Source organism: Protopterus annectens, chromosome 15.part0 (genome assembly GCF_019279795.1).
Source record: "Protopterus annectens isolate FY-2018-M chromosome 15.part0, PAN1.0, whole genome shotgun sequence".
Lineage (NCBI taxonomy): Eukaryota > Metazoa > Chordata > Ceratodontiformes > Protopteridae > Protopterus > Protopterus annectens.
In genome coordinates this window covers 314,601,652-314,611,330 of record NC_056749.1, presented here as the reverse complement: position 1 = coordinate 314,611,330, position 9,679 = coordinate 314,601,652, and positions in this window count along the sequence as shown.

Genomic DNA, 9,679 nt, shown 5'->3' with positions numbered 1-9,679 from the left:
TCCTTGGTTAAAGTTATTCCTGAATAATTATAAATGTGGTTACCGCTAAATGTGCTAACCAGTCCATTCCTTGAAATTTCATTGTCACTGTTAGTTGTTATTCCCTTCTCCACTTGGTTCTGTTGAACCACTGATTTGGTGCCCTTTCCTTGTCTCTTCTCTCCCCCACATCCCATTTCACCTGTGCTGAAAAAAATGTTGATTTCTATAATTATTCTGCTAAAAACTGTTATCATGACCATTAGTGTTGTAAAAGGAACTTCTCCTTTAATTCCTATACATATACTCTTCTTTGTAAGGGTGGATGTGGGTGTAGGTGTACCCCCCCAACAATTTTATGTTCTTTTTGTTTCAAAATGTATGCTTTGTTCTTTTTATACTCTTAAATCCCTTTGTAACTTTTTACATTTTTTGTCAAAAATGCTGTTACACTTGTTTTCCAACATTTTAAACTGTTTAAAATACAGATTTTCATATTGTGAAAACAATAGGTCATTTTTGATGTAATTATTTAAAGTCTCAATTTCACTAATCAAATGACACAGTGTAGAATCATTACATAAAACAATCTTTTCCACAAGCTCTAATCCATGCTTATTAAACATTTCAGAGAATTCAGTAATCAGTTTTTCATCATATTCTATCCCAAAAGTAAATTTGTAAACCCTTAGACTTTTTGGCACAATTTTCTTCTGTAAACATTCATTTAAATAAGCATTCTCCATTTGGAGATTTCTAACATCAAACTTTTTCCTCTAAAAGGAAAATGTTTTCTTTCAAAGTCCCAATCTTTGTTGCATATTTCACAGTCTTTATATTGTTTCCCATATTTTGTTCGTCATTGAAAACAAAAGGCCTTTTAAACAAATTGTCTATATCCATTTTATCAATCCCATTCACATTAAATCGTCTTGTAACTGCAGTATTAAAACCAAAACCCTTTCCCCCTCATTGTATAAAACAGTACCTGTGGTTTTTGGCCTTGCACTAGTTTCATGCATTGTGGAAACACTAGAAATACCATTTCCACCACTCTCCTTTGTCCCAGCACCATTTCTCAATTCATTCATGCTTTTTTCTCCACTTATAGAGTTTACAATCAAACAGAACGCCAAATCTTGCCTCTCCTCAGCTTACAGACCATTCCGTCATATCTCCTCATCTTCCCCAGTGGAAGTCCTGCCTCCTGGTGACTGATTTTGCTTCCACTTTCCTGAGGACCCATCAATGGAGCCTTGGGACTGGCTGAACATGTCAATGAGCTGGGTCAGCTCACTTTTTACAACTGCCAGCTCTGAATAAACTCTATTCAGCTCATCTCTGTGAACTGGCAAAAATAATGCTGGAATTTCATCTAAAGAGTCCATGCTGCAAGGTCGCTCTATTAAAAACACCAAAACTGTTTAAACAATGACCCCAGTGACAACCAAAACAAAAATAAAATAACAAAATCATTGTTGCAGCCAAAACTCTCCACAACCTTCCAAAGGTATCAAATATTTTACTGAGACATAACAATGTTTAAAAAGCATTAATTGAACGCTTTCATCCTCTCAGAATGGGGACTTCATCAGAATACATGCCTTCTATTAAGTCCAACATTTATAGCCCAATGTGTTGATGACATCACAGCCACACAAATGCATTTAAAGGCACAACCACTTATTTAAAAAATACAGCTTAAAAACATTTATAAACATCTGAAACCATACTTACTTCACCAAAAATAAGCTTTCCTAACTTCATGGACATTTTTAACATAATCTTTTGTTCCTAGCTCTCTTAATTAACAGGGATTTTACAGAAATAACTTAATTTAAACATATGCCCTCCCCTGCCTGCTGCTTGATCTGCCATTTGACTTCTTTTTCTTCCATTAAATTTCTGCAGTCCCCCCTCTAGGGTTAACTAATACTTTCTCTAAGAGTCCAAAATGGAACCCCTGAAAATTCCTACAAACTAAAGAATGCCTATACAGTGCATTGTTATTATTCTTAGTGAATATCTGATACACGTGTTCATATATCCTATTACGCAATTGCCTTTCAGTTTTGCCAACATAATATGCTGGACATCCCTTACACAGTGCAAGGTATATGACACGTGATGTGTGACAGTTACCCTTAACAAATTCTACGTTTGTTCTAAGGGTATTTTCTAAAATAACCATTTTACAATCTATGTAGCAACATTGTGAACAGGATCCACACTTTATAGTACCATCATACTTATTAACTTGTGTGTTCTTCACATATTCAAAATGTTCTTTTATGTTTACCCCAGTTTTGTATACATAGGAGGGTCTCTCTCCTATAACCCTTCTCAAATCTGGGTTTACCCTGAGAATGGCACAGTTTTTTTCCAATATATCCTTCACTTTCCCTACCTTCCCCCAGTATGGCAAAATCATAGCCTTTTCAAAGTTTTTTGTCCCTGAGCTAACTCTCTAACCATGTTAAAATTTACTAACAGGGGTTTGAATCTCTTACCCCATTCCCTTCTAACATAGTCCACATTTTCCTGAACCATGCCCTGTGGGTATCCTCTTTCATAGAACATTTCCGCAACTTTCTGTAATTCATTCTCAAGGTCACCAGCGGAAGATGTCATTCTTGCAACCCCTACCATCTGGCCTTTCACAATACTGGCTTTTTGGTGTGGGGGGGTGACTACTTTTATATTCAAGGTAAGAGTTGCTGAATGTAGGTTTTATGTATATTTTATATGTAAAACCACTTGGAGTTTTGAAAATCTGAGTGTCAAAGTAACTAATGGACAAGGAGTTACTTGTGTGAGTGAATTTTAAGAAATTGGTAGTGGAATTCAGATACTTAAATTCCTCCACTTTATCTATGAAACTATTCCACAGAATAAAATTGTCATCCAAAAATCTTATGTATAATTTGACATTTTGAAAATACTCACATCTAAAGACTTTATTTAACTCCCAGTCAAGGAGAACCAGGTTTGCAAATATGGCAGCACATGAGGCTCCCATAGCAACACCTTTGTTATTTAATACGATATCTCAGAGGGAGTAGCAAGATGGGCTGAGACTGGACCTAATATTTTGAGATATGAGCTGGGTAGAGATGAATTATATCAGAACAGTATTCAGATCATTAAAAATGAACTGGACAGATTGAGATTTATTTCTATTAGTAGGTCATTTAACTTTGGGAGTGAGGAGGTAATACATATGCTACAGCAGAAATAGAAGATTTTTGTGTTAGTGTTGAGCAATTATTCAAATGTTGTATGAAATGAACATAAGGAAAGTAAAACTTGCTCATCTTGAGCCTGGTCAAGAATCAATGAAGTGGTTGTATCCAGGGAAAAATGGTTTAAGGAAGGATTGTTTATCTTAATCCATGATTCTGTGATAGCCACTTAATGAGGCTTAAATTAAAGCACTAACGTGGTCTTTTTTTGTTTCTTGTACTGTGTGCGCTAATCAGGATGCAGAATAGTGGAGACAGATCTTGGTTTGATGTTACCTTGGAAAAGTAGAAAGAATATGACTGTTAAAAGTTTTAGAGATGTTTGGGTAGTTGTATGAGCAGATTATTAAATGATAAATGAGTATATATATAAATGGTGTTAATAAATCAGGTAGTCAGAGTGATAAGTGTTGAAAGATATGGGAATGGAGGGAAGGAGGATATGAGTGGGCTGGTTAAGATTGAATGAAGAGAATAAAGTACTGTAGTATTAAATAGAACTGGGCAAAGTACTAGTGGGGAGCACTTAGAATGAAGTGTATGGCAGGTATTGTTCATAGGTTTATAGGTCATTAGTATGTACTAGACAAATCACCTCCAGGGCCTTTAAAAGCCTAGCCATGCAATCCAACTTAGTTGTGTCCCTATGTATTATGGGCATTTATTATGAGAGGGTATGTTAGATAAGAAGTTTATAGAGGTTATGTGGGGAGGGGTATGTTAGTTTGAATATTACCATCTGCCTCTATTTATCAGAGACATGGAGGCCAGACCTGGGGTGAATTTCTAATTACCAATCCATTGGTCAAGGTTACACTTAAATAGGGTTAGGGATGAACTATGTTATGGATGGAAATCCTCTGAGATACATATCTGTCTCTCCAACATATCTTATTTATGTCAAAAGCAGAATTTAAATTATTGGATCTAGTGGTTCTGATGCTGTTCATTTTGCAGATGTCCAAAAGGTCCTCAGAGCTAGATCCAAGGGTGCCTGGTATATCAAGCACAGATGTTTAGAGAGATAGTAATGGATGCCAGCAGGAGAAGTAAAAGTCAGTAGTTAGGATAGAAAAAGGAGTACACATTGTAGTAAAGAAGAGAAAGTTTAAACTATGCAGAAAATACATTAGCAATCCTGACAATAACATACAAAACTGTGCCTTCATTTATTTTTGTTGTACTCTAGGGGAAAGATATTTTTTTCTGTTGCAGTATTATTGTTGTGTGTCGCAGTATATTATATATAACTAACTAATGAAGTATTCAGATAAAAATGCTTATCTAAGATAATTAAAGCCAGATTATTTGAGAAGAATGGGTAGCCTTAGACTCGTCTTTTTAAATATGGGAGATGGTTTTCTTATCTCTTCTGCATTTATTTGTTTTTTTTGCCTTTTGAGATCTGTATTAACAGGCAGTACACCTAACTATATAAAAGTGGATTATTCCCCAACATTAATGTCATAAAGAGACTGAGTCTGAAGTTAGCATTGACTTGGAGATGCACCATTTTGTTTATGGTTGTCATGATACCTTTTTGTGTAAGTGAACTTTTGTATAGATGAGAGACATCAGAGTTTTAATACTGTCTCATGTTTGTAAAGTAATATGTTTAAAGTTATATTGTGACATGTATATGTTTTCATTAGTTTTAATTTAGAGCTTTATGATGTATATAGTAAATTTGCTTACTTCATTCATTTTAAGACTTGATTTGGTATTAAGTTTGGAATTGATACATTTTAAGATAGCAGTACATATGTAACTGTTGTGTGATTTAACATGTCTACTTTTTATTAAGATTTATTTTATAACATATGTTTTCTTGTGAACATAGAAATTTATTAAGGATTAAGAGCTGTAGCATTAGAATCTTGTTTACAGTTTAACGGAAAGAGATGCATTATTTATTTATTTATTTATTTCATGGATGGTGCATTGCCAGAATAGAAATGTATCAGCATTAGAGTAACCTGGACCTGACAAAAGAGAAATGAACACCATCTGATAATACCTAACTGAAATGTGTAGCATGAAGGAATAGCAGAGTAGCGGTCGGGAGATTTTTTTACTCCTATCATCTCTCTTAAGAAAGCATGTGAACACAAAAGCCAATTAAAAAACAGCCAAATAAAAACTAAGTTTAAGCAGGATCAATTTCTGATACTAAATGAAAGAATTAGTTTTAGCAACAGACCTTTAATCTCTACTCAAAAAGATTCATAGAGATTCAAACAGTAGCATTAAAAACAACAGAAAAATAATGTGTGGTTAGGTAGGATCAATTTTCTGAATCTAAATTAAGAAATTAGTGTTAGCAAAAGTCCTGTGATTTCTGGCCAACAAATTTCAGTAAGAAACTAACAGTAGCTGTCCTGCTGAATACCTTCCTGGCTCTTCGTTAAGGAATTAGAGCCACACCTGTAACACACCCTTAGTAACTACTCATAATGGCACAGGGTTGTCTTGTGTTTCTTTCTAATATGTGCCAAAGAAAACACAAATGAAATATGCATTTTGTCAGCATCTTAATCTTCTGATATTAAAAGCAAAAATAGTTTATTTAGCCACATCTAAAGGCATGAAACTTTCAGGTTATAAGGTTCTACAACAAAAGGTCTTTTTTCTCAAATATAAACTGAATAAAATAAATGTAACACTGCATTATCAACTTTATGCCATAGTTCCTATTTTATTACCCAAGTAATAAAATTTCCAAAATATTTTAATTGCTGTTTTCCATTAAACAAACTGTGAAGTTCATTAAGCCTATGAGTAGAAAAAGAAAGTCATAGTGATGCATGAGAGGTAAAGAAGCATTTTATGAAACAAGAAAAGTAAAGTTTACCAATATAAGATATTCTAGTAAAGTTTAGGCTATATAATAGTTTCTTAAAAGTAAATAGCTGTAACATTAAAAGAACATTGTAAGATATTAGACAATGGAAGCAGAAAAGGGTTAACTGTCATGGGAAGAATTTAGGATCATGGAATGATTTAACATTCTGAACCCTTAGAATGCAATACAACACAAAGGGTTAATATTTGTTTCTAATCTCCTATCAGTTTGTAGGTTAGCAAAACCAATTTCAATCAGTTTCATTCTTTTTCTAAGAAACTTTGTCCACACATTATGAAACATTAGTCAGGGATTTTCATGCCTATTGCTTGGATGATGCTCAAACACTATCAACACTGGTAGCTTTATAACATGGTACTGTCAAATAACTAGTAATTTCTTTGGAGGAATAATAGATGAACTAGTGGTTTACAACCAACTTGGCACTATGTCAGAGTTCATTGATATGCAATAAAATCTGTTAGCTGTAACCCCCAAAAAAAAAAAACAAAAAAAACAATAAAATATTCTAACTAAAATGACTTAGTAAATTATCAAAGTACAGTTGTCTAAGTTGAACTTACCATAACATTGAAGTTCGAATGATCACTGTTGCAGTAGCCATAGCTGTATGGTTATATCCTGCCAAGGATATAACAGCAAGCCAGCTTCCAGAGCTTTAGGGTACCATCCATGCATGCAAACTGTCAAGCTGCTGCACAAAGCCCTTTAGAGCTTTCCTGCCAGCAGAGACAGGGAGGCTCAGCCCTGAAATAAATAAAATTTGTGAGACATATTTAAGCTCATAGAGTACTTGCATATGTATTTGGTGATACTGTACAGGCCACTCCTCAAATAGCCTTGCTCGTGGTCATACTTACTATTTGGATAATAGCAACATTACACAGTAGAAGTCATCACCCTTTGTAAGGGTCTTCTGGAAGCTGATAAGGAGAGGTTGGTGGCAGTGATAACTACCTTATTTTCTGGGCAGAAGGGGGAACAGCTAGTAAACCTGTGCCAGCCTTCCCCAAGAGTGTCTGTGATTGTATACAAATCAAATCTCAAAGTGTGTGCATGAGCCAGCTACTTGGGCAGGGACATGAAGCACTGGTTGGACAGAGAGGGTGTTGGAGGTCTTGGCTTGACCCATCAGCTAAGATCTTAACCCTATAGCTTTGCCAGTGGGGAGTCTTATTGGGGATTTGGAGAAAGAGGGAGAAACCAGCCACAGACTGACTGTGATCTCTGTGTGCTCTTAAGGGAAACTGTACTTTACTGTGTGTGTACTTGACATCTTCCCATTGTGTACATTCCTCACTGTTGCCAGTGGTGAGGATTGAGGCTCCTTGATTACTAGGCCAGTGCAGGGGGGGGGGGGGTCACATGGGTTATTATGCTTTTGTTAAAATTGGATGAGGATAAAGAAAATCTGTTGAACAATTTGTAAAAGTAGGGCAGAAAAATCTTCAGAAATTCCCTGGATCAACCTGCCTGTTTCATCATACTTTTTGGTTACCTTTGCAGCAAAGAGTCCAAACAATAAACATCTGTCCAAGGAAGAATTTAAAATCTAATTATTTTCTATGTTATCTGGGAGGTTCTGAGAATACAGCCAAGCAAACCTCCATAAAACAGTACCAGTGGCCATAGGCCTGGAAGAACTATCAACAGCCATATGCACACTGCAAACAAGGAGTAGTGACCTGTGCAACAGAAGAAACTAAGTTATTTAAAGCAGGTTTTTCTTCTAAAGATGAAAATGTAGATGATACATTCCTCATTTGTTCACAATATGTCAGAACAAACTAACATATGAGCTTGACAATTTAAAATTCTGAAAATCAAATTTGCAGAATTATACACTTTTTTCCCCCCATACCTATCAATGATTTTCCAATTCTTATCAGAAAGAGTAGAACTGGAATTCATTAAGTGCTTAGCAGCAGTGGAGTCAACTAAGAGTATAGCTGCTGGGTCAGGTTTGGGAATAGTGTATACAAATCTAAAAGACTGAGGAACTTTACACATCCTATCTGCCATTTTAGGAATGGCTGACTGACTGTCAGCAAAACTGCAGGCAGTAAGACACATCCTCTAAAGCAGACAGGACATGAAGAATGGGTGCAAGTTCTGGAAAAATGTTTCTGTTACAACTCATGATATTTTCTGAGTGACTCAAACTCTGTGTTATCCTACTAAAATACTGGGCGATTCTAGTAATAGACTTAATGAAAGAGAAATCTCCACAGGGATAATCACAAACTGAGATCTCCTCTGAGTCTGAAATAGAAATCTGAGTGCAAAACCCTGAATCTGTTCCTGCATCTTCCTGTTCAGATTCAGAATCTTCAGTCTCTTCAGGAAAAGAACCATCCCTCTTTCCTTTACCAGAAACTAGTCTACAAGCAGGATCAATTGCTTGAGTTAAACACTGAGACAGTCCCAGAAAGCTACTTCTATTGAAAGAAATTTGAAGAGGAGGAGTAGATACAGGCTTGGTTTTCTGTTTCTTTTTGACAGGAAAAAAGGAGCCAGCAAATTTACTAATGGGGGCTGCTGCTTCCCCTGGGATAGGCACAACATTCTGACACACAGAAACTTCCCTGTTCCTTCTCCCAGGACCAACAAGAAGGGCTATCCCTTGCCCACTGAGGAGTCTCCAACAGCCGCAAAGGATGCAGCTGATCCCCAATCCATAGTGGCTGTAGGTGCTACACCAGGGGGATCTGGGGTAAAAGATGAGTGGTCTGAGGTACAACAAATGGCCATAGCAGAGTCAGACACCTACAACTAAGACAAATTGCTTGTCTGATATGGAAGCAAAGGCTGCTTGGTTACCTTTTTCTTTTTGTGGCTGGAAGAAGGACCAACCATGGGAACAACAATCTGTTCCAGGTCAAGTCAAAAATGGTGCCTCTTTTCTGGGGAAGACAAGCAACAAATACTGGTAAAAATATCAGTCCATAAAAGTTACTTTTTTGACTGAAAAAACACAGTAAAAAACACTTTCAAACACTGGTAGTCCCACAATGGAAAAATAAATACAATGTATCCATAGAAAATATGTTATCAGTTTATACTACTTTTAAGCTGACTTTAAAAGTACACTACAATCTCAAGACAGTCTGTTATTAAAACAAAACACTCTTAGTAATAAAATAACTTTACTGAAGAGGAAAGTAGTAAAACATCAGTATATATAAGAAAACAGAAGGCTTTTTCCCCAAGGGAAGTTATCTGCATACTCTTTGGTGGCAAGAAAGCACTGAAGGGCTTCATGCCCAAACTTGTCTTTTAGTCAGCACAGCTGCTTGACAGTTTGGGTGCATGGAAGGTGTCCTGAAGCTTTGAAAGCTGGCTGACTGTTATATTCTTGGCAAGATATAACCCATATAGCTAAGGCTACTGCAGCAGTGGTCAATATGAAGAACATCATTTGTTACATTGTATAAAAATATGTGCACTTAAGCTATGTATAGAGGATGAAGGTGCATAGTGTTAGCATCCCTTCTGCCCCCTACTGAGAAGCATGTTGTCTTAATTATGAGTTTGTTAAGGTTGATTATTCACTGAAAAAAAATCTCCAGTTTCTGTGTGTGCTTTGTTGAATGAC